At 37.2% G+C, this 27162-nt stretch overlaps 1 protein-coding gene across 1 annotated transcript in view; it reads left to right on the top strand.

The window, feature by feature from the left end:
* AGBL4 (AGBL carboxypeptidase 4) overlaps positions 1–27162 on the top strand; it is a gene marked incomplete at both ends in the record, with an annotated part of 1416455 nt that overhangs the window by 598344 nt on the left and 790949 nt on the right.

Below are 27162 nucleotides of genomic sequence, written 5' to 3'. Positions count from 1 at the left end.
CACTCCTATATCCTCGGCTTTTCTAAGACTCACTTCATTTAATGGAGACAAATTCAGCACTTTCTTTTTTTTTAAATTTAATTTTATTTTTTCTAACAGCAGGTTCTTATTAGTTATCCATTTTATACATATTAGTGTATAAATGTCAATACCAATCTCCCAATTCATCACACCACCACGCCCCCCCCCGCCACTTTCCCCCCTTGGTGTCCATACGTTTGTTCTGTACCTGCAAACTGGTTCATCTGTACCATTTTTCTAGGCTCCACATATACGCGCTAACATAAGATATTTGTTTTTCTCTTTCTGACTTACTTCGCTCTGTATGACAGTCTCTAGATCCATCCACGTCTCTACAAATGACACAATTTCGTTCCTTTTTATAGCTGAGTAATATTCCATTCTATATATGAACCACATCTTCTTTATCCATTCGTCTGTCGATGGGCATTTAGATTGATTCCACATCCTGACTATTGTAAATAGTACTGCAATGAACGTTGGGGTGCACGTGTCTTTTTGAATTATGGTTTTCTCTGGGTATATGCCCAGTAGTGGGATCACAGGGGCATATGGTAGTTCTATTTTTTACTTTTGAAGGAACCTCCATACTGTTCTCCGTAGTGGCTGTATCAACTTACATTCCCACCAACAGTGCAAGAGGGTTCACTTTTATCCACACCCTCTCCAACATTTCTTGTTTGTAGATTTTCTGATGATGCCCATTCTAACTGGTGTGAGGTGATACCTCATTGTAGTTTTGATTTGCATTTCTCTAATAATTAGTGATGCTGAGCAATTTTTCATGTGCTTCTTGGCCATCTGTATGTCTTCCAATGGTCTATTTAGGTCTTCTGCCCATTTTTGGATTGGTTTGTTGCTTTTTTAATATTGAGCTGCATGAGCTCTTTATATATTTTGGAGATTAATCCTTTGTCCATTGATTTGTTTGCAAATATTTTCTCTCATTCTGAGGGTTGTCTTTTTTTCTTGTTTGAAGTTTCCTGTGCTTTGCAAAAGCTTTTAAGTTTCATTAGGTCCCATTTGTTTATTTTTGTTTCTATTTCCATTACTCTAGGAGGTGGATCAAAAAAGATCTTGCTGTGATTTATGTCAAAGAGTGTTCTTCCTATGTTTTCCTCTAAGAGTTTTGTAGTGTACAGTCTTACACTTAGGTCTCTAATCCATTTGGAGTTTATTTTTGTGTATGGTGTTAGGGAGTGTCCAGATTTCATTCTTTTACATGTAGCTGTCCAGTTTTCCCAGCACCACTTATTGAAGAGACTGTCTTTTCTCCATTGTATATCCTTGCCTCCTTTGTCAGAGATTAGTTGACCGTAGGTGCGTGGGTTTATCTCTGGGCTTCCTATGTTGTTCCATTTATCTATATTTCTGTTTTAGTGCCAGTACCATAATGTCTTGCTTACTGTTGCTTTGTAATATAGTTTGAAGTCAGGGAGCCTGATTCCTCCAGCTCCTTTTTCTTCCCTCAAGACTGCTTTGGCTATTCTGGGTCTTTTGTGTCTCCATACAAATTTTAAGATTTTTTTGTTCTAGTTCTGTAAAAAATGCCATTGGTAATTTGATAGGGATTGCATGAATCTGTAGATTGCTTTGGGTAGTATATTCATTTTCACAATATTGATTCTTCCAATCCAAGAACATGGTATATCTCTCCATCTGATTGTATCATCTTTAATTTCTTTCATCAGTGTCTTATAGTTTTCTGCATACAGGTCTTTTGTCTGCCTAGGTAGGTTTATTCCTAGGTATTTTATTCTCTTTGTTGCAATGGTAAGTGGGAGTGTTTCCTTAATTTCTCTTTCACATTATTCATCATTAGTGTATAGTAATGCAAGAGATTTCTGGGCATTAATTTTGTATCCTGCAACTTTACCAAATTCATTGGTTAGCTCTAGTATTTTTCTGGTGGCATCTTTAGGATTCTCTATGTATAGTATCATGTCATCTGCAAACAGTGACAGTTTTACTTCTTTTCTGATTTGTATTCCTTTTATTTCTTTTCCTTCTCTGACGACTATGGCTAGGACTTCCAAAACTATGTTGAATAATAGTGGTGAGAGTGGACATCCTTGTCTTGTTCCTGATCTTAGAGGAAATGCTTTCAGTTTTTCACCAGTAGGAATGATGTTGGCTGTGGGTTTGTCATATATGGCCTTTATTATGTTGAGGTAGGTTCCATCTATGCCCACTTTCTGGAGAGTTTTTATCATAAATGAGTGTTGAATTTTGACAAAACCTTTTTCTACATCTATTGAGATGATCATATGGTTTTTCTTCTTCAGTTTGTTAATATGGTGTATCACATTGATTGACTTGCATGTATTTAAGAATCCTTGCATCGCTGGGATAAATCCCACTTGATCATGGTATATGATCCTTTTAATGTGTTGTTGGATTCTCTTTGCTAGTATTTTGTTGAGGATTTTTGCATCTATCTTCTCAGTGTTATTGGCCTGTAATTTTCTTTTTTTTGTAGTATCTTTGTCTGGTTTTGGCATCAGGATGATGGTTGCCTCATAGAATGAGTTTGGGAGTGTTCCTTCCCCTGTAATATTTTGGAAGAGTCTGAGAAGGATGGGTGTTAGCTCTTCTCTAAACGTTTGATAGAATTCACCTGTGAAGCCATCTGGTCCAGGGCTTTTGTTTGTTGGAAGACTTTTAATCACAGTTTCAATTTCATTACCTGTGATTGGTCTGTTCATATTTTCTATTTCTTCCTGGTTCAGTCTTCAACGGCTATACCTTTCTAAGAATTTGTCCATTTCTTCCAGCTTGTCCATTTTATTGGCATAGAGTTGCTTGTAGTAGTCTCTTAGGATGCTTTGTATTTCTGAGGTGTCTGTTGTAACTTCTCCTTTTTCATTTCTAATTTTACTGATTTGAGTCCCCTCCCTCTTCTTCTTGATGAGTCTGGCTAATGGTTTATCAATTTTGTTTATCTTCTCAAAGAACCAGCTTTTAGTGTTATTGATTTTTGCTATTGTCTTCTTTATTTCCATTTCATTTATTTCTGCTCTGATCTTTATGATTTCTTTCCTTCTACTAACTTTGGTTTTTGTTTGTTCTTCTTTCTCTAGTTCCTTTAGGTGTAAGGTTAGATTGTTTATTTTAGATGTTTGTTGTTTCTTGGGATAGGATTGTGTTGCTATTAAGTTCCCTCTTAGAACTGCTTTTGCTGCATCCCATAGGTTTTGGATCATTGTGTTTTCATTGTCATTTTTCTCTAGGTACTTTTTGATTTCCTCTTTGATTTCTTCAGTGATCTCTTGGCTATTTAGTAACGTATTGTTTAGCCTCCCTGTGTTCGTCTTTTTTACTTTTTTTTCCCTGTAATTGAATTCTAATCTCATAGCCTTTTGGTCAGAAAAGATGCTTGATATGATTTTAGTTTTCTTAAATTAACTGAGGCTTGATCTGTGATGCAAGATGTGATCTATCCTGGAGAATGTTCCATGTGCACTTGAGAAGAAAGTGTAGTCTGCTGTTTTGGGATGGAATGTCCTATAAATATCAGTTAAATTTCTCTGGTCTATTGTGTCATTTAAAACTTCTGTTTTCTTATTAATTTTCTGTTTTGATGATCTTTCCATGGTGTAAGTAAGGTGTTAAATTCCCCCACTAATATTGTGTTACTGTCAATTTCCTCTTTTATATCTGTTGGCAGTTGCCTTATGTATTGAGGTGCTCCTATGTTGGATGCATATATATTTATAACTGTTATATCTTCTTCTTGAATTGATCCCTTGATCATTATACAGCGTGCTTCCTTGTCTCTTGGAACATTCTTTATTTTAAAGTCTATTTTATCTGATATGAGTATTGCTACTCCAGCTTTCTTTTGATTTCCATTTGTATGGAATATCTTTTTCCGTCCCCTCTCTTTCAGTCTGTTTGTGTTCCTAGGTCTGAAGTGGGTCTCTTGTAGTCAGCATGTATATGGGTCTTGTTTTTGTAGCCATTCAGCAAGCCTGTGTCTTTTGGTTGGAGCATTTAATCCATTCATGTTTAAGGTAATTATTGACATGTATGTTCCTATGACCATTTTCTTAATTGTTCTGCATTTGTTTTGTAGGTCCTTTTCTTCTCTTGTGTTTCCCACTTAGAGAAGTTCCCTTAGCATTTTTTGTAGAGCTCGTTTGCTGGTGCTGAATTCTCTTTGCTTTTGCTTGTCTGTATAGCTTTTGATTTCTGCATTGAATCTTAATGAGATCATTGCCAGTTAGAGTAATCTTGTTTCTAGTTTCTTCCCTTTCATCACTTTAAATATGTCATGCAACTCCCTTCTGGCTTTTAGAGTTTCTGCTGATAAATCAGCTGTTAACCTTATGGGAGTTCCCTTGTATGTTATTTGTCATTTTTCCTTTGCTGCTTTCAATAATTTTTCTTTGTCTTTAATTTTTGCCAATTTGATTACTATCTGTCTTGGCATCTTTCTCCTTGGGTTTATCCTGTATGGCACTCTCTGCACTTCCTGGACTTGGGTGACTATTTCCTTTCCCATGTTAGGGACGTTTTCAACTATAATCTCTTCAAATATTTTCTCAGTTCCTTTCTCTCTTCTCCTTCTGGATCCCTATAATGCGAATGTAGTTGCCTTTAATGTTGTCCCAGAGGTCTCTTTGGCTGTCTTCATTTCTTTTCATTCTTTTTTCTTTATTCTGTTCTGCAGCAGTGAATTCCACCATTCTGTCTTCCAGGTCACTTATCTGTTCTTCTGCCTCAGTTATTCTGCTATTGATTCCTTCTAGTGTATTTTTCATTTCAGTTATTGTATTCTTCATCTCTGTTTGTTCGTTCTTTAATTCTTCTAGGTCTTTGTTAAACATTTCTTGCATCTTCTTGATCTTTGCCTCCATTCTTTTTCCGAGGTCCTAGATCATCTTCACTCTCATTATTCTGAATTCTTTTCCTGGAAGGTTGCCTATCGCCACTTCATTTAGTTGTTTTAGTGGGGTTTTATCTTGTTCGTTTATCTGGTATATATCCCTCTGCCTTTTCCTCTTGTCTATCTTCTGTGAATGTGGTTTTTGTTCCACAGTTTGCAGGAATGTAGTTTTTCTTGCTTCTGCTCTCCGCCCTCTCTCAGCGCTTTCTAATGTCCTTTTAGATATGGATATTTGAGAAGTCCTCCAGACAACTGTGCCAAGAGGAAAGGAATGGTTGGCATAGTCTCTCTCTTTCTCCTTCAAATAATGTAAACAAAAGTTGCTCCAGTTTATCAGAATAAAAGTTGTGGGTGAGGCTGCTGGAGAGAGTGCCAAGCTGTCTCAGAGAGTGACTCAAGATGACATTAGAGTACTAGTCCCATACCATTGGTATAGGATCATAGCCAAGAGATGAGATGAGGTTTTTGCTGTTAAATCAACTCTGCAGTTAGTTTCTATTTTAATACTCTTAGAGAGAAATTACTTTTGGAGTCTATTCTAGTTAGTTTGCTTTTCTGCAGGACTCTTCCTTAAACTAACAATAGCTTAAGGGGACTTCCCTGGTGGGGCAGTGGTTAACAATCTGCCTGCCAATGCAGAGGACATGGGTTCAATCCCTGGTGTGGGGATATCCCACATGCTGTGGAGCAACTAAGCCTGCATGCCACAACTGCTGAGCCTGCGCACCACAAGTATTGAAGCCTGTGCACCCTACAGCCTGCACACCACAACTACTGAGCCCACGTGCTGTAACTACTGAAGCCTGTGCACCTAGAGCCCATGCTCTGCAACAAGAGAAGCGCCTCAATTAGAAGCCTGAGCACCACAATGAAAAGCAGCCTCTGCTTGCCACAACTAGAGAAAGCCTGCACACAGCAACGAAGACCCAATGCAGTCAATAAATAAATAAATAAATAAATAAATGAAATTAATTTTAAAAAAGCACACAAAAAAACAATAGCTGATAATGTTTGAAACATATAGAAGTTCAGGATAAGAAGAACTGAATTATGAAATAAAGTCATTCATTTATCTAGTTAGTATTCACTGGGTTCCTAAACTGTATCAGGCACTGTGTCAGGTACTAGCTGTGTTAGTTCTTGGGGATATAAATATAATTAATTGTAGTTTTGATGAACTCTACATTTATAGTCAAAAACAGACAAAGAAAACTCAATTAAAATGAAGTGACAACTTTAAGAATTCTTTATGAACCAAATGAAAACAGGACACAAAGGAGGAACTAACTACTTCTGAGAAATCAGGGAAGGTTTCATTGACTGATGTCATTTGAACTGGATCTAGAAGAAGAAGTAGGAATTCCCAGGCCTCAATGGCCATTCTAAGCAAAGGAAGGAACAGGAGCAAAGGTATGAAAACTTAAAAATTCCCTGTCTGGCAAGCTATAGGTAATCTAGAACATGGAGTATGTTTCAGGAAGTTGTAGGATCTAAGAATTAAGGCTATGAAATGAGATGAAGGTGAGTTGTCAATGGCCTAGAAAGTCACTGTAATGATAGACTATCTATAATGGGCATGTTTACTGAACAACCCAAAGTGTTTCTTTTTTTAGAGGTAACATTTACAAAACAGTTAGTTGAATAAAGAGAGATATGCAACAAACTATAATTAGGTTAATATTATAACTCCAGTATAATTCATTTAAAAAATTTCTTTGTGAGAAATTCAAAATATGTAGAAAAATACAAAGAGCAACATTACAAACATGCTTGTTTACCACCCAGAATTAATAGCCATTAATATTTTGTCATATTTGCTTCCAGTTCTTGTGGTAAGAAAGGGGGCATTACAGACTGTATTTGTTTTCTCAGGCTGCTACAACAGATTACCACAAACAGGGTGGCTTAAAACAGCAAAAATTTGTTCTCTCATAGTTCTGAATGTCAGAAGTCTAAAATTAAAATGAGATCAGTGGCCATGCTCACTCTGGAGGCTCTAGGGGAGAATCCTTATTTGCCTTTTCTAGCATCTGGTATCCCCAGGCATTCCTTGGCTTCTTTGGCTAGTGACTAAATCACTCCAATCTCTGTCTTCATCTTCACATCACCTTCTCTTCTATGTGTGTCTTCTCCTCTTCTGTTTCTTATAAGGACACTTGTTAGAATCAGGGTCCACTGGGTAATCCCAATTATATCATCTCAGGATTGATAACTTAATTACATCTGCAAAGACCCTTTTTCCAAATAAGGTAGCATTCTAGGATTCCAGGAATTTGGATGTGGATATAAATTCTGGAGAAACACCATTCAATGTACTCCATAGATATAACTGAAATCTATTTTATTCAAAAAAATCATCTCATTTCTTATCACCACTCACTAAAGCTCCTATGTTGCCTTCTTGTCCACTTTTGTGTTGTTTTACATCTTTTCTTTTTTTGTTGGTTTTTTTTTTGGTTTGTTTATTTTTATTTGTTGTTATTATTTATTTGTTTTATTGGTGTATAGTACAATATTAAATGTTACAGGTGCACAATATAGTGATTCAAAATTTTTAAGGTTATACTCCATTTATAGTTATTATAAAATATTGGCTATCTTCCCTGTGTTGTACAACATATCCTTGTAGCTGATTTTATACATAATAGTTTGTACCTCTTAATCCTCTACCCCTATTTTGTCCCTCCCCACTTCCTTCTCCCCCCTGGTAATCATTAGTTTATTCTCTATATCTGTGATTCTGCTTCTTTTTTGTTATATTCACTAATTTGTTGTATTTTTTAGATTCCACATATAAGTGATATCATGCAGTGTTTGTGTTTCTCTGTCTGACTTATTTCACTTAGCGTAATACCCTCCAAGTCCATCCATGTTGTTGCAAATTGCAAAATTTCATTATTTTTTATTGCTGAGTAATATTCCATTGTATATAACATATTTATATATTATATATATATATTTATATATCTCTATCCATTCATCTGTTGATGGACACAGGTTGCTTCCATATCTTGGCAATTACATCATTTATTTTCATTCATATAAAATCATCTAGTACTTTTTCTATGTGTGTATGGTTTTGGATTTACAAAACTATCATCCTGTACAAATTGTTCTGAAATTTGCCTTTTTATCTCAGTGCTATATTTTTGAGAACTGGCTAGTTTTGGGAACTAAAAATAGCTATGTTGTAGTCTATTTCTCTTTATTTTTATTAGTCAGGATAAGCTAGGTCCCCCAAATCTCAGTTATTTAACACAGGAAATGTTCACATCTCACTCCTGCTATACAACCAGCATGGGTCAGTGGCATGCTCTGCTCTATAGATTCACTCAGGGGCCCAGGCTGAAGAAGGTTTCACCGTCTTGGCAGCACACCATATGAAAATCAAGGTCTCCTCAGTTACACAGTAGGAGAAAAGAAAGCTGTAAGGTTTCATACAAGCAATTATATGCTTCAGTGCAGAAGTGTTATTTCCATTCATAAGTTATTAGCCAGAAATAATCACATGACCCCACACCTAGATCCAAAGGAGGTGTAGACGTATGTCAAGAAGGAAAGAGCTGGATACAGTGAGCAATAGAAATCTCAACCACTTTGCTATTATCCTATCACATGAATATATCACATTATAAACCCATTTGCCTATTGATGGATGTTAAGGGAGTTTCCAAGTTTTTGACATTGTAAATAATGCTGCACTAGGCATTTGTATATGGTAATTTTTGTCCTTATGTGAACATTTCTCCAAGTTATATACCTAGAAATGGGATTGTTGGGTCATAGGTTATGCATGTTATTTATTTAGTAGAGGCTGTCATATTGTTTCCAAACTGGATTATTAGTTTACATTCTCATCAGCAGAATATGAGAGTGCCATTTTCCCCTACATTTTTACCAGCCTTTAACGTTTTCATGCCTTTTATTTTTCACCAGTTAGATAGGTGTAAAGGGCATCTCACTGTTATTTTAATGTATGGTTTCCTGATTAGTAGGTTTAACATGTCAGAGAGAGAGAGATATTTTTGTCTATTAGACTTAGTCAGCAAATATTTATTGTGCACTTACTATATACCAGAAACTGTGCTAGGGCCTAGGGATGTAGTATTAATACCCAATTTTAGGCAATAAATCTGGTCCTGGGGTGTGGTAGAAGACAGGAGAGATCAAGTAGGTTCTTCAGGTCCTGACAGATTCAAAGTGGAGGTGACCTCAGAGACAGCACTGGTAAGGTTATGCCATCATCCTAGGGAAGAAGTTGTGTACTCTGAGCCACTCTCCTCCCCAAAGCATTTTTCTAACCTAGATGATAAGTACGTTTTGAGGGGAGGTGTGGTGAGCTCTTAGCATACTGAGACCGAGCTAAGGGTAATTTAGATTCCTGTTCCACTGCGTGTGGAAGTCTAAGAGCTTCATAAGATTTCTGTGCAGCTTTCTTGGGGAAAACCTCACTCTTTCATGGTCACCTCTGCCTCTAGGTTATACTTGTATATACTGGCCCTGTTTCACACTGCACTGAAACACATGTAAAATTTCCTTTCTCTCTTTACAGACCGTGACACAGATTGCTACTTGCCTACTTTACTATTCATTCTCCTCCTCTTCTTGTTTGTTAGTAAAGATTTAGAAAAGATTTATATCACAAAAAAATGAAAAAAAATAATAGCTTCTTATCTTAAAATATTCTTCACCCCACCACAAGGGAATTTTTATTAGCCTCTTAACTACGTGTAATCATCCTTACCTGTACTTACCACCATTTCCGTAGTTTCTTTCTCTGTCTACTTGGGTGCAAAACTCAAATTTCCCATTTGTTGATGTTGAACCCTACAACTATCTGCTTATATTGCTTTGGCTTTTACCATTTGGGCTTTACATATACCCAAATTTATTTATTTTCTCAAGCATGAAATCTGTGCCAGCTTAACAGCGTAATAGATAAATTATTTTTATCTCATTGTACTTTAATAATAATAGTAACTAACATTTATTGAGTACTTATTATGGGATAGGCACCATGTTATATTCTTCACATTTTTCTTTTTCACTTTTAAAAACAGCTATATTGAGGGATCATTGACACGAAATAAATCACACATATTTAAAGAGTACAATTTGATGTTTTGACATGTGTCCACATTCACAAAATCATCTCCTCCCCAGGTAACTACTAATCTTTGACTTTAATTAGTAGCTAACTTTTAACTACTAATTCTTTAACTCACTATAAAATTTTGTGTGTGTTCTACAGTTTTATATAAAGGGACTCACACACTATATATTCTTCTTTATTTGGCTTCTTTCACTTAGCATAATTGAGATTTACCAATGTTGCATGTATCAGTGTTTCATTCTCTTTTGTATATTTTATACATGTCTTCCATTATATAGACATACTGCAATTTGTTGATCTTTTCATCTGTTGATAGACATTTGAGATCCACCCCACACACAAGATTTTAGCTATTGCAAATAAGGCTGCTATGAACATTCATGTACAAATCTTTGTGTGTATACAATCTTTCGTTTCGCTTGGGTAAATACCTAGGAGAGGGATGACTGGGTCAGATGGTAGGTGAATGTTAGTTGTTTAAGAAACTGCCAGTGTTTTCTAAAACAGTTGTAACGTCTACATTTCTATGAGCAGTAGACTATCCTTTGTTGCCTGACTTACATTGTCTTGAAAACCATTGTTTCATATATTTTGTGCTGTGTTTTGGCTTTTTCATGCAGGAGTATAATTCTAGTTCCTGTTACTTTAACTTAAACTAAAGCAGAAATCCTTTTCTGCCTTATTTAGTATTTACAAACACCATCTAATGTAGGCAATCTTGTTCTCCCCACATTAGCGATAGAGAAACTGCTTTATTTCAAGGATTCATTTTCTGTTCCTACTGTTCCTTTTCATTTGTTTGTCTAGTCAGTCAGTATTTCAGTCACTGCTGTACCAAACACTGTGATTGTGTGCTGATTATATGGAAGAATAGAAAGAGATTTTCATTGTAGGAGTATCACTGTGGTATCAGTAGAGGGCAAATTAGAAAGTATGAGAGAAGAGTCAGGTGCAATAATCCATAAAAGAAATGGTGAGAAATAGTGACAGTGGCAACAGGGTGGAAAGAAGTCTTCACATATATTTATATTCAGGAAGTGATACACAGATTTATGGAGTAACAGCTACTTTCCATGCATGGACTCAAAACTTGTATTTTAATTAACTAAGCAACTTAGTGGTTGGATGGAGATGGATGATATTTCTACTCATTCCTTCCTTCCTTTATTCAGCCAGCTGTTGCAGGGGAAAGCACTTACATACACAAACTGTTTGCCAATAGGTGAAGTAAACCTGGTATCTTTGATTCTGCCTCAGTCTGGTTCAGGTTTCTCTGCATATTTCTTACTTTCTTTAGGTCACTACTATTATACCACTATATCCAGGGTGTAGCTTAGAATCATGAAGATAATGAAAAAGATATTTTAGAAGAGTATAAAATAGCATGACAAAATGTTTTGCTTTTTTTTTTTTGTGGTACGCAGGCCTCTCACTGTTGTGGCCTCTCCCGTTGTGGAGCACAGGATCCGGACGTGCAGGCTCCGGACGCGCAGGCTCAGTGGCCATGGCTCATGGGCCCAGCCGCTCTGCAGCATGTAGGATCTTCCTGGACCGGGGCCCAAACCCGTGTCCCCTGCATCGGCAGGCAGACTCTCAAAACCACTGCACCACCAGGGAAGCCCTGCATTTTTATTAGGTGACAAAGACATTCATCTTTGGGGAAAAATATATAAATGTTCTATTGAAATGTTAAGTGTTTCTTTTTAGACATGGGGCATATTTCATTTTTTCATTCTACTTTGTGTTTTACTGTTTCTTTTGGCTGTTTTTCTTTTTATGGTAAACAAATATTATTTTTATAGTAAAAATGAAATCAATGCAAAATCAGGCATGTATAAACCATTTCTGACTTCTAATTTGGGCTTCCAAAACTCCCTGTTTTATACCACTTTTAAACATTGCCCACCTCTATATAGATCTAAACATAATAGATCCTTGTTATTCTATATCTCTGTGAGCATCGTCTTCCTTAATTAGCTTCCCAGTCCTGGCCCACTATATCCAGCTCCAGGTCAAGTCTCAGTTGACTTGGTATGATAATGAAACAGGGTAATGTTTAAGAACATCTGGGTCAAATAGAATTGAGTTCATAGCCTCATTCTGTCATTTACTAGCTATGCAGATTTGGACAAGTTAACCTCTCTAAGCCTCAGTTTTCTCATCTGTAGCACAGGCCAGAAATATTGATATTATTGGATTGTCATGAGAATTGAGTGACATCATGCATATAAAGTGACTAGCACAATCCATACATATTTCATAAATAAAAAGCTGTCATTATCTTTATTGATTAAGGAAAATCTAACCTTGCATTTTCTCCTAAATCAAATCTAGCAGGTATTGTGATGATGCAGCATTTGAAGGCAATTAGAATTCAACTCTCCTTCTTCTTTCTTCTCCCTTTCTAGATCTAGGTTCATGAAGACTGGGCAAAATGGAAAAATTAGGCAGAATCACATATCAACATATACAAATTAATTTTCTACAAGCAAGGCACTTTGCATTTCCAAATTGCTCAGGAACATACATCCATATACAGGATCAGACCACTGTAAAATAATGGCTCTGTGGTCTAGTGATAACAACCCTGGAGCCCAAACTGCCTGCCTTTCAATCTGAACCACTACTTACTAACTCTTACCTTGTAAAAATTATCTAAACTCTTTGTGACTCAGTTTCCTACTCTTTGGGTTGTTAAGAACATTAAATTAGATTATGTGAAGTATTTAGAATTGTGCTTGCACATAATAAGCCCCATGTGTTTACTATCATCATCACCTGCATTTGCATTTAAATATCCCATCTTTTGTGTACTTATCAATAAACTAATGCATTATGTTTTGTCCAAATATTAATATTGGGCTGAATAGAATCTTTATTCCTATTTTACAGTTGAAGAAATTGAAGCTCAGGAAGATATAGTAACTTGCCCAATATTACACAGATATGTAAAGTTATATAGAAGAGGGCCTTATACATAATAAGCTCTTAGTAAATATAATTATATGAAAATGTTGAAATTTAATCCTAGGTCTCCATAACTTCAAAAAACACTTTTGTGTGTGTGTGTGTGTCACTCCACAAAGCTAATCAACCAGCTCATTTTTTAAAATTTTGTTGGCTAATCTGCTGTTTTGCATTTACCTAATGGCAGTGAGCAACTGCATATCTGGAAATACAGGAAAATATATTATTATAGTTTAAACGATTGAATAATTGACTATTTTCAGTGATGTGGCATTAGATTTTTTTGAAAAAAAAAAGAACTAGAAAGTGAAATTATATATCCACATGAAAATCCTCATAAGAGCAAGATGTATACAGTAATTATATTATTAGGTGGAGCTGCCATCTTTACAAAGTTAGGTATTACATTACCCTATATTAAGGATGTTAGATTTTTAAAGTGGGTGTTTCAAATGTCTACTCTTAATTATCACTGTGTAACTGAAGCAACACTTGGACTCCTGCCTGCTCTTTCATGTCTCCTTAGATTTATTTGGAGATTGTTTTCTTAATTTACATTGAGACATTTATGTTCACAGATTCAGAACCCCAAGTAGGATAACCACTGATTTATTGTGTAATTGTGGGGATTTCTAAGCCTATTTCCCACTTCTTCTCAAACCTGGATATTACGTCTCAGTTGAGGTAAATGAACTTTGGTCTTGTCCGTTAATTCTCTGCTCACTTTATAAGGATGATGATAATATATTATTAATATTTATTGATCCCTTCTTATAGGACAAGCACTATGTTAAATACTTAACAGTAATTGTCACATTTATTCCTCAAAATAACTAATATTCTCATTGCACAAAGGTGCAAAATGAAGCTTTGAAAGGAAGCATAACAAGCTCAAATTATAGCCAGGGTGACCCCAGAACCTTTTTTCTATTTTTTTTCTTTAGCATATATATATTTAAACATCTTTATTGGAGTATAATTGCTTTACAATGGTGTGTTAGTTTCTGCTTTATAACAAAGTGAATCAGCTATACATATACATATATACGCATATCTCCTCCCTCTCACGACTCCCTCCCATCCTCCCTAACCCACCCCTCTAGGTGGTCACAAAGCACTGAGCTGATTTCCCTGCGCTGTGTGGCTGCTTCCCACTAGCTATCTATTTTACATTTGGTAGCGTATATATGTGAGTGCAACTCCCTCACTTCGTCCCAGCTTGCCCTTCCCTCTCCCTGTGTCCTCAAGTCCATTGAATATGTCTGTGTCTTTATTCCTATCCTGCCCCTAGGTTCATAGTAACCTTTATATTTTTTTTTAGATTCCATATGTATGTGTTAGTATACAGTATTTGTTTTTCTCTTTCTGACTTACTTCACTCTGTATGACAGATTCTAAGTCCATCCACCTCACTACAAATAACTCAATTTCGTTTCTTTTTTATGGCTGAATAATATTCCATTGTATATAAGTGCCACATCTTCTTTATCCATTCATCTGTTGATGGACACTTAGATTGCTTCCATGACTTGGCTATTGTAAATAGAGCTTCAATGAGCATTGTGGTACATGACTCTTTTTGAATTATGGTTTTCTCAGGGTGTATGCCCAGTAGTAGGATTGCTGGGTCATATGGTAGTTCTATTTTCAGTTTGTTAAGGAACCTCCATACTGTTCGCCATAGTGGCTGTATCCATTTACATTCCCACCAACAGTGCAAGAGAGTTCCCTTTTCTTCATACCCTCTCCAGCATTTACTGTTTGTAGATTTTTTTGATGATGGCCATTCTGACTGGTGTGAGATGATATCTCATTGTAGTTTTGATTTGCATTTCTCTAATGATTAATGATGTTGAGCATTCTTTTATGTGTTTGTTGGCAGTCTGTATATCTTCTTTGGAGAAATGCCTATTTAAGTCTTCTGCCCATTTTTGGATTGGGTTGTTTGTTTTTTTTGCTATTGAGCTGCATGAGCTGTTTATAAATTTTGGAGATTAATCCTTTGTCAGTTGCTTCATTTGCAAATATTTTCTCCCATTCTGAGGGTTGTCTTTTGGTCTTGTTTATGGTTTCCTTTGCTGTGCAAAACTTTTAAGTTTCATTAGGTCCCATTTGTTTATTTTTGTTTTTATTTCTATTTCTCTAGGAGGTGCGTCAAAAAGGATCTTGCTGTGATTTATGTCATAGACTGTTCTTCCTATGTTTTCCTCTAAGAGTTTTATAGTGTCTGGCCTTATATTTAGGTCTTAAATCCACTTTGAGCTTATTTTTGTGTATGGTGTTAGGGAGTGTTCTAATTTCAATCTTTTACATGTAGCTGTCCAGTTTTCCCAGCACCACTTATTGAAGAGGCTGTTTTTTCTCCATTGTATAGTCTTGCCTCCTTTATTAAAAATAAGGTGTCCATGTGTGCATGGGTTTATGTCTGTGCTTTCTATCCTGTTCCATTGATCTATATTTCTGTTTTTGTGCCAGTACCATACTGTCTTGATTACTGTAGCTTTGTAGTATAGTCTGAAGTCAGGGAGCCTGATTCTTCAAGCTCCGTTTCTTTTTCTCACGTTTGCTTTGGCTGTTCGGGGTGTTTTGTGTTTCCATGAAAATTGTGAAATTTTTCATTCTAGTTCTGTGAAAAGTGCCAATGGTAGTTTGATAGGGATTGCACTGAATCTATAGATTACTTTGGGTAGTAGAGTCATTTTCACAATGTGGATTCTTCCAACCCAGTAATATGGTATATCTCTCCATCTGTTTATATCATCTTTAATTTCTTTTATGGGTGTCTTATGGTTTTATGTATACAGGTCTTTTGTCTCTTTATGTAGGTTTATTCCTAGATATTTTATTCTTTTTGTTGCAATGATAAATGGGAATGTTTTCTTAATTTCACTTTCAGATTTTTCATCACTAGTGTATAAGAATGCCAGAGATTTCTGTGCATTAATTTTGTACCCTGCTACTTTACTAAATTCATTGATTAGCTCTAGTAGTTTTCTGGTAGCATCTTTAGGATTCTCTATGTATGGTTAAAGTAGTAGCTGGTTAGGGGGCTCTGGCTCACTCAGGCCGGTGGGAGGGAGGTGTACGGAATGTGGGGCTAGCCTGCAGTGGCAGAGGCCAGTGTGACATTGTAGCAGCCTGAGTCACGCCATGTGCTCTCCCAGGGAAGTTGTCCCTGTATTTGGAACCCTGGAAGTGGCAGGCTGCACAGGCTCCTGGGAGGGGAGGTGTGGATAGTGACCTTTACTTGCACACAGGCTTCTTGGTGGCTGCAGCAGCAGCCTTAGCATCTCATGCCCGCCTCCTGTGTCTGCGCTGATAGCCATGGCTCACCACCGTCTCTGGAGCTCGTTTAGGCAGTGCTCTGAATCCTGTCTCCTCGCACACCCCGAAACAATTGTCTCTTGCCTCTTATGCAGGTCCAGACTTTTTTCTGGACTCCCTGCTGGCTAGCTGTGGCTCATTAGCCCCCTTCAGCCTGTGTTCACGCAGCCAACCCCAGTCCTCTCCCTGGGATCTGAGGTCCGAAGCCCCAGCCTCAGCTCCCAGCCCCCACCCGTCCCGGTGGGTGAGCAGACAAGCCTCTCAGGCTGGTGATTGCTGGCCAGCACCAATCCTCTGTGGGGGAATCTCTCTGCTTTGCCCTCTGCACCCCTATTGCTGCATTCTCCTCCATGCTCTGAAGCTTCCCCCATGCTTCCCCTCTGTGTCAGTGAAGGGGCTTCCTAGTGTGTGGAAACTTTTCCTCCTTCACAGCTCCCTCCCAGAGGTGCAGGTCCATCTCTATTCTTTTTTCTCTTTTTTTTTTCTTTTTTCTTTTGCCCTTTCCAAGTATGTGGGGAGTTTCTTGACTTTTGGGAAGTCTGAGGTATTCTGCCAGTGTTCAATAGGTGTTCTGTAGGAGTTGTTCCACATGTAGATGTATTTCTGATGTATTTGTGGGTAGGAAGGTGATCTCCATGTCTTAATCCTCTGCCATGTTGAATGTCTCTCCAGAACCTTTTCTCTTAAATACAATATTTTTTTCTTATTACAAATGCAATGTATATTTGTTGTAGAAATTATAGAAAATATATATGATCGAAATGAAGAAAACAAAAACAACTCATAACCCAATTAAAAAGAAATAACCACTGTTAGCATGTTGGCAGAATTTTACTTTTTCATTTATCCCCATAGCTACCTTAGTTATAGAGATATAGAATCAAAAATGTAAGATTGTGTACGTATTATTTTTCTTAACAATTAGATAATATGAAACTACTTTGCAAACCTACTTTATCTTCCACCTGGCAATGCATTCTATGTATTTTCCATACTTTAAATATTTTTGTATAACATTCTTTTAAAGGGTTCTCGGGAGATCATTGTTTGGCTCCATCATAGTTCATTTTATCAATCCCTTGGTATTGGGCAATTAAGTTCTAGAATAAACAATACTATAATAGAGAGGTTGGTGTTCACTATGATTATTGAGCTACACCAAATTCCCATATATGGAATTGAGGCTAAATATATTTAAAACACTTCTGAGCCATGTTAATCAAATGACCTCCAATTTATACCATTTTATACCCACTCCAGCAGTGTATAAATGTGTCAGCCTGATTACTAACAAAATTAAAAATGCTTTTCTTAATGATATAACATTCTTAACTGGTTAGATTAGACATTTTAGGACTAATGGCACTCTATAATTTTGTTTTGTTTGTTTTTTTTTCCTTTTGCAACTCTCCTATACATGTCCCCCACACCCTGAATCACACTTCTCTCTCTCTCTGTCTTTCTCTCTCTGTCTCTGTCTGTTTCTCTTATAATAGTGACGATTTTTTCTTGGTTGTGAGAGCTTTTAACAAAACTGATACAATTTTTATTTGAGCAGTTTTAGGTTTACAAAAATAATTGAGCAAATAGTTCAGAGAGTTACCATATACACCCCTTGCCATTCCCCTGAATTTTCCCTATTATATAACATCTTCCATTAGTGCAACATGTTTATTACATTTGATGAGTCAATATTGATAAAAATATTATCAACTGAAGTCTATAGTGTACACTAAGGTACACTCTTTATGTTGTACATCCTATTGATTTTTACAAATGTATAGTGACATATAACCATCATTACAGTTTCATATGGAATAATAGTTTCACTACCCTAAAAATCCATTATGCTTCACCTACTCATCCCTCTCTCCCTCCCTTCTCCCAACCCCCTAACAACCACTGATATTTTTACTGTCTGCATAGTTTTGCCTTTTTCAGAATGTCATATAGTTGGAATCGTACAGTATGTAGTCTTTTCATACTACATACCACGTTCACATGGCAACACACATTTGTTTCCTTTCTGTCTTTTCATGACTTGATAGCTCATTTCTTTTTATTGCTGAATAATATTCCATTGTATAAATTACCATAGGTTATCCATTTACCTACTGAAGGACATCTTGCTTTTTTCCAAGTTTTAGAAATTATGAATAAATCTTCTATAAGCATGTGTGTGCAGGTTTTTGTGTGGACATAAGTTTTCAGCTCATTTGTGTAAATACCAAGGACCATGGTTAGTGGATCCTATGGTAAGAATACATTTAGTGTTGTAAGAAACCACCACTCTGTCTACCAAAGTGGCTGCAAATTTTGCACACTCATCAGAAATAATTGAGAGTTCCTGTTGCTTCGTATCTTCACTAGCATTTCGTGTTGTCACCATTTTGGATTTTGGCCATTCTAATAGATTCATAGCAGTATATCATTGTCACTTTAATTTGCAATTCCCTGATGACATATGATGTTGAGCATCTTTTAATATGCTTATTTGCCATCCATGTCTTCTTTGGTGAGGTATCTTTTCAGATCTCTAGTGCATTGTTTATTAATTGAGTTGTTTGTTTCCTTATTGTTGTTTTAAGGTTTCTTTGTGTATTTTGGATACCAGTCTGTTATCTGTTATGTATTTTGCAAATATTTTCTCCCAGTCTGCGGCATACTTTTTCATTATCTTAAGTGAAAGTTTTTTATATTGAGTAAATTAATTCTTTTTCTGTTTTATAGAACTGGATGTATTTTCCCACTTTATTAATTACCTTTCAGTTTTCTTCAAAGTATTTTTTGATGTTCAGAGATTTTCATTTTCAAATTGTCAAATCCATAAATCTTTTTCCTTGGAACTCATTTATTTGTGGTTAAACAAAGAAAGACACTTTCCTTTCAAGAGTATATAGCAAATTGTTCAATTATACTCTCTTTAAAGTCTCTATGGCTTTACTTGGTTTTTCTTCCTCTCCTCCACTCCCTCCTCTCCCTCCTCCTCCATCTTTTACATTTAACTTTTAATCTACTATATTTTGGCTAGTTAAGTTAGACATAGGGACCTAAATTTACTTTTTTCTCAATGATTAGCCAGTTATTCATCATTATTTGTTGAAAAATTTATTCTGTGTCATTAGAATATAGTTTTAATACCTATAAGTTTGTAATACATTTTATTACTTGAGCATGTCCCTCTTTATTACTCTTTTTTTAAGTGTTCTTGACTATTCTCTTGTTTTGAAAGACGATTTTTTGAATTACTCTTTCACATTCTAAAAATATATTTGGCATTTTTATTGAAGTCATGTTTAAACCATAGGATAATTTGAGCAGAGTTGACATATTATGATATTGTCTTTCCATCCAGAAAGTAGTGTGTTTTATCATTTTCTGTTCATACTAGAGTTGGGTAACTTTATTTAAGCAAGTCTTCATTTTTTGTTAAATTTATTTGGAGGTGGTTTCTATTTTTATTGCTATTGAGCATTAGATATTTTTTCTATTATGTTTTGGAACTGGGTTTTGCTTATATGTGGAGAAGCTATTTATTCTTATATGTAGGTCCATTTAAATCACGGGTTTTAATAAGACATTAAATAGTGTTTCTGGGAACTTTAGACAGCATTCAGTGCCCTTGCATATCTCTGTATTGAAGCTTCATCTATTAGAAGCAACAAGAGGAATTGAAATCAAATTGAAATCAAATCCTGTCCCTTACCTCTGTGACATGACAAATCATTAAAGAACCACTGAGCCTCAATTTACTAATACACAAAATGGGAATAATTATGTGAGAACCCAATAAAAATAATGGTCCTAATTTTTTATCAACTATTACATCATGTGATAAAATTGACAGCTATTTATTAGTAATTTGAGAGCAAAATAATCATTCTTATTATGCTCACGACAACATTCTAAAGTAGATAATATTACTATCCCAACTTCCATGTGAGAAAATGGTAGCTTAGAGAAGTCTTTAGTATGTATATAGTATTGTGGTTGATGAGAGAGTTTTGGAGCCTGGCTGCCTGGTTTAAATTTCAACTCCCCAACTTACTCATTATATGACATCAGACACATTTCTTAACCTCTCTGAGCATCAGTTTCTTTATTCATTGTATGGAGAATAATAATAATGTGTACTACAGAAGTGGTTTATTTATATTGTTTGTTTGTTTTGAGGTGCTTAGAATAGTGCCTGACACACAGAAAGTGATGAATAAATATAAGCCAACTTAACAGCTTGTGCCTCCTCCTTTGAGGCCAGAAATTCTGTGATAGTCATAGAGCCATGTGTGTTTCAAGGTTACCTTAATGGCTTAAAGGAGTGTCAGAGGATCAGAATCTTTCTCCTCTAATCAAATTCTGCTTATCCTTCAAAGTTTATTTTATGTAAACAGATTAAAGAGAGGCTATATGATTCCATTGATCACAACCACAATTTAGACAACATTTTGTGATCAGTTAGAGCAAAGTCTGAACAGCAGCCCTGTATCTCTTAAATTCTTACCTCCTACACCTAATCTTTTAGAAAATCCAATTGGCTTATCCACCCACACTGCTCTAGACTGAACACAATTATCTCTTGCTTGGATTACTGCAACAGCCTCGTAAATGGTCTTTCTGATTCTACTTGTGCCTTCCTACTTGTGCCTCTATTGCTAAAACAGTAACCAGGGCTATCTTTTCAAACGTAAATTAGTTCATGTCTTGCCTTTTGCTCAAAACTCTCCAATAACTTTCCACTTTACTCAGAATAAAATGATCTTAAAATGATTTAGAACTACTTAATCTGCACCCCCCCCCCATGCACTGGCCCCTTCCTCTCTGACCTCATGACCTTATCTCATTATTTTGTCCCTCACTCACCCTGTTCCTGCTACACTGATCACTTGCTCTTCTTTGAGTATTCCAGACATTCTCCTATCTGTTTCCTTTGCCTGAGTGTTCTTTCCTCAGATACATGTTTGGCTAACCCCATAGATGAGCATAGATGATGTGTCTCATCAGACTGGGGAATTTTTTCTTAAATTCATTTGTGACTACTTGAGAATCCCCAGGAGGAGTGAGTAACCTTTAATCTCCTACTAACAGAATGTCTGACTGGAGAAGCAGCTATGCATCTCTGAAGCATGGTAGCAACGAACTTAGAGAGCTTAACACATTGTTAAGCGAGTAGGCTAGCACTAGTAGGCACTCAAAGAATAAATGTGGGAAATGTAAATGAATTTATATGATTTATTGTTCCAGGCATTATACTTGCAATGTCTCTAATCTTTCCATTAACCCTATTAGGTTGGGATCCTTCACTGCTCTTATTTTACAAATAAGGAATCAGAAGCCAAACAGATTACATATGGTGAAGTAGAATTCTGACCCAGGTGTGTTCCTCTTTAAAGTCTATGTTTTTTCCCCTCATCAGATCATTTTGGAGTTTATCAAGTAGACTAAGCTGTATCTCCTTGTTAAGCGTCCGTGTGCGGGGCAGGAGTGGTCAGTGGCAGAGCCAGTGGTTTCTGGTTGAGACATTGAAAAAGTGACAGACTTGCCACATATGGGAATTTCCATTTGTCACAAGAGAATACAAGATGGCCAGTTTCAAGAGAACATGAGAATCTCCATCCAGAGAAATTCTACTTTCCCAGCTTTATCTGGTACTAAATATTTTCATACTCCAAAATTACGGATTTGGAGGATATTCAAAGAGAATCTGGCCACATTTGAGACACAAGTTTAGTGGGGAGAGAAGAGGATCATTCCTCTTCATTTTGCCCTCATACAAATGACCGAAACTTTCTTGGCCTCCACTTTCTCATCTGAAAAATGTCACAAAGAGTAAAGAATTATGGTGATGAAAATTGCCATAGTATCTCCACAAGTTAATTAGTCTAGGTGAGATCAGAGGCATGTTCTCAAGAAAATGCAAACTGAAACAGGAAATAAGCAGTACCATAATACTAAGTTTTCAGATAAATAATACTCTGTTTGATATTCACATCATTTCTTCTCTATCCCCACACACCCTTCTAAAAGCACTTATCGTAGCCTAGAAGAGACAACCATGTATACCATGTGATCTCAACCCCACAATAGAGGAATAATTACCTTATCCAAGCTAAACCAGTCACATTTTCTCTCCCTGGAAATTAGAGGACTATGAGAAACAGGTAGAAAGTCTAATTGATTTGCACCTGAGGCTATGATTTTGTAGAAGCTATCATGTCCACATGAAAGTGGTTGAGTACAAAAGCCTATCAAAGAGAGAGAAGAATGAAATGAACACAGCAGAAATGTGAAACTGCAAGGAAGAAAGGGGCAGAAACTATCTGACTGGTTTTTAATAACAATGCAGCCCATATTTGGGAACCTGACATCTTTAGCATTCTTACAATAAACCCCACTTTCCTGAAGGAAGCTTGAGTGGGTTTCTGATCTTTGATCTTTGCAAACCAACAATTTTTAAGCTTATGTTATAAAGGATATCGTGTATAGAATTTTTCTGCAGCTATAGAATTTTTTTTGCTCAGTGACTGAACAGATCCCTTCCTTACCTTTTAAAAGACTTCTATGTAAATAAAACTTTTATATGAAAGATGTCTTAGTCCATTCGGTCTACTATAAGAAAACAACATAGACTAGGTGTCTTATAAACAACAGGAATGTATTTCTCACAGCTCTGGAGTTTGGGAAGTCCAAGATAAGGCCACAGCAGATTTGGTGTCTGGTGAGGGCCCACTTCCTCATAGATGGCCATCTTCTCACTGTAACTGTACGTGGCAGAAGGGGGTCAGGGGAGCTTTCTTGGGCTTGTTTTATAAGGGCAGAGCCCTCATGACCTCATCAACTCCCAAAGGCCCCACCTCCTAATTTCATCACCCTGAAGATTTGGATATTAAAATTTGAATTTTGCAGGAGGAGAGGGGGATAAAAACATTCAACCTATAGTATTCTTCCTCTGCCCCCCATCCCCAAATTCATGTCCTTCTCTCATAGAAAATTCATTCATTCTTTCCTAATAACCCTAAAAGTCTTAATGCATTCCAGCATCAACTTAAAATCCATCCAAAAGATAAATATTTTATTATTTTACTCATATATTGAATATAATAAAATGAACAAACAAGCAAACCAAACCAAACCAAATGCATAGATGCAGAGAACAGAGTAGCAGTTACCAGAGGGGAAGGGGGATAGAGGGAGGGCTAAATAGACAAAATGGTTCAACTGTGTGGTGATGGATGGAAACTAAACTTTTGGTGGTGACCATGCTGTAGTGTATATCAGGGGTCCATAGCCTGTTAGGAACCGGGCCGCACAGCAGCAGGTGAGCGGCGGGCGAGCACGTGAAGCTTCATCTGTATTTACAGCCACTCCCCATCGCTCACATTACCACCTGAGCTCCGCCTCCTGTCAGATCAGTGGTGGCATTAGATTCTCATAAGAACATGAACCCTACTGTAAAGTGCGCATGTGAGGGATTTAGGTTGTGTGATCCTTATGAGAATCTAATGCCTGATGATCTGAGGTGGAGCTGAGGTGGTGATGTTAGCACTGGGGAGTGGCTGCAAATACAGATTATCATTAGCAGAGAAGTTTGACTGTACAGAGACCATAATAAGTCATTTGCAGACTCAAAACCCTATCAGTGAGTGGGAAGTGACAATTAAGCTGCATGTGGTGGCAGGCTTTATAGTGGCAAGTGAGTTGATGTACTTCAATTGTACAGCTGCATCTGGTGGCAGGCTTTAAGTCAGAATCCGACACTTATTTTAGTCCATGAGTGGCCCGCCCATTATTTTATTTACCATTTCCGTCCATGCCTCTTTCCCGCACTGGGCACTTGTCTCAGTCACAGTTTTGGTAAGCCCACGAGCTAACCCTAGCCAAAATGAGTAAAAAACAAACATTGCTGGAGAGCTTCTTTGAAAAGGGGGAAAGACCCAATAATGAGACAGCAGAAGACTCTAAGACTGCCCACAAAAAGGAAACTGTATTTAAAAGAAAATACCAAGAGTCCTACTTAAATTACGGGTTCATTGCAACAGGTGATTCACATTCTCCAAGCTCACTTTGTATAATATGTGGTGACCGGCTATACGAGGAAGCCATGAAACCTTCAAAACTGCTTTGCCACATGGAGACAAAGCACCCTGCATTAAAAGACAAGCCTTTGGAGTTTTTCAAAAGAAAAAAAAACATGAACACAAAGAATAGAAGCAATTATTTGATGAAGGCCACCACTTCATCAAATGTGTCTGCAGTGAGAGCATCACTCTTAGTGGCTAACCACATTGCTAAAGCTAAGAAGCCCTTTACTATTGGTGAAGAGTTGATCCTGCCTGCTGCTAAGGGCATTCATCATGAACTTTTAGGAGAGGCTGCAGTTCAAAACGTGGCACGAGTTCCTCTTTCGGCTAGCACCATAACTAGATGAATTGATGAAATAGAGGCTATTGAGGCACAATTGTTAGAGAGGATTAATGAGTCTCTGTGGTACACAATCTAGGTTGATGAGTCTACCGATGTTGACAATAAGGCAACAATGCTTGTTTTTGTGTGATATATTTTTCAGGAGGATGTGCATGAGGATATGTTATGTGCACTTTTGTTGCCAACCAACACCACAGTGACAGAACTATTTAAGTCTTTGAATGATTACATATCAGGAAAACTGAACTGGTCATTTTGTGTCGGTATATGCCCAGACATAGCAGCTGCCATGACTGGACAGCTTTCTGGTTTCACTACTCGGGTCAAAGAGGCTACTTCTGAATGTAAGTCTACATGCTGTGTCATCCATAGAGAAATGCTGGCTAGCCTAAAAATGTCAGCTGAACTTAACGTTTGGCAGGATGTGATTAAAATTAGCAACCCCATTAAGGTACATGCCCTTAACTCACGTCTGTTCACACGGCTCTGTGAGGAGATGGATGTAGAGCACACACATCTTATATGCAGAAGTGAGATAGCTTTCTAAAGGTAGATCACTGGCCAGAGTTTTTGTGTTACGAGAGCTGTTCCAGAGATTTCTTTTAGAAAAGTCACCACTGGCAGCACATTTCAGTGACACAGAATGGGTCGCAAACTTGCTTACTTGTGTGACATATTCAACCTGCTCAACGAACTCAATCTGTCACTTCAGGGGAGAACAATAACTGTGTTCAAGTTGGCAGATAAAGTGGCTGCATTCAAAGCCAAACTGGAATTATTTGGGCAATGAGTGAACATTGGGATTTTTGACATGTTTCAAACATTAGCAGAGATTTTGAAAGAGACTGAGCCAGGGCCTTCTTTCTCCCAGCTGGTGCATGATCACCTATCTCAGCTTTCAAAAGAGTTTGAGCATTACTTCCCAACCACAAAAGACCCCCAAACGAAGAAGGAATGGATCCGCGACCCATTTGTGAATAAGCCAGGTGAATCGACTTTGTCTGTGCTAGAAGAGGATCAACTGCTTGAGATCACAAATGACGGTGGCCTTAAAAGTATGTCTGAGACAACTTCAAATCTCCATACGTTCTGGATTAACGTCAAGGCAGAATATCCTGAGATTGCCACAAAAGCAGTCAAAAGGCTGCTTCCACTTCCAACGTCCTATCTTTGTGAAGCAGGGTTTTCAGCAGTGACAGCAACAAAAACAAGATTACAGAGTAGATTGGACATAAACAACACACGTCGGTTGTCACTGTCTCCCATCACCCCCAGATGGGACCATCAAGCTGCAGAAAAACAAGCTCAGGCCTCCCACTGATTCTGCATTTTGGTGAGTTGTATAATTATTTCATTATATATTACAATTTAATAAATAAAGTGCACAATAAATGTACTGTGCTTGAATCATCCCGAAAGCATCCCCCCTCCTCCCGCCCAGTACGTGGAAAAATTGTCTACCATGATACTTGTCCCTGGTGCCAAAAAGCTTGGGGACCTCTGGTGTGTATGGAAGTTGAAATATAATGTTGTACACATGAAATTTATACAATGTTATAAACCGAATTTATCTCCACAGGCCCTTGCACTCTGGGCTTGTGATGGAAGGGACAGCCCCAGTGATCTCAAAAACACCTTCAGGGTCATTCTTCCATTGTTTTGGACAGTAGCTCCTGGCATCTGTTCAGATGGCTGATCCTTACTAATCTCCTTATCAAATTTGTCTTCTCTCCTGTTCTTTTCCATTCCAATATGGATAGGCTGAGAATTTTCTAGATTTTCAAGTTCTATTTCCCTTTTGATTAATATTGTCCTTATTTCTACAAACATTCTGTTCACAACCACTTAGGTATTCTCTAAGAAGATTGAGGCTTTCTTTAGGGTTCTCGCCCTCTCCTTCTGAGCCTTTAACAGTCCCTTCACAGCAATGTAGTCTTTTTCTAGCATGAACTTCCAAAATTTTCCAACCTCTACCCATTACCCAATTCCAAAGCTGCTTCCATATTTTTAGGTATTTATTACAGTAGCACCCCCTTCTCAGAACCCATTTTCTTTTTCAGTCCATTTGGGCTGCTATAATGATACTGTAGTCTGGGTAGCTTTTAAGCAACAGATATATATTTCTCATAGCTCTAGAGGTTGGGAAGTCCAAGATCAAGGCACCAACAGATTCAGTGTCTGGTGAGACATGCTTCCTTATAGACAACAGTCTTCTCACTGTAACCTCACATGGCAGAAGGACAAAGAGAATTTTCTTGGGCCTCTTTTATAAGGACACCAATCCCTTTTATGAGAGCTGTGCCCTCATGATCTCATTGCCTCCCAAAGGCCCCGTCTCCTAATTCCACCACCTTCAGGGTTAGGATTTCAGAGTATGAAATGGGGAGGGGGGTGGGCAGAAATATTCAATCTATAGCAAGAGAGATGG

The sequence above is a fragment of the Hyperoodon ampullatus genome, assembly GCF_949752795.1.
Source record: "Hyperoodon ampullatus genome assembly, chromosome: 2".
Classification (NCBI taxonomy): domain Eukaryota; kingdom Metazoa; phylum Chordata; class Mammalia; order Artiodactyla; family Ziphiidae; genus Hyperoodon; species Hyperoodon ampullatus.
Note: the sequence above shows the minus strand (reverse complement) of the source record. Positions and strands in the feature narration are given on the sequence as shown.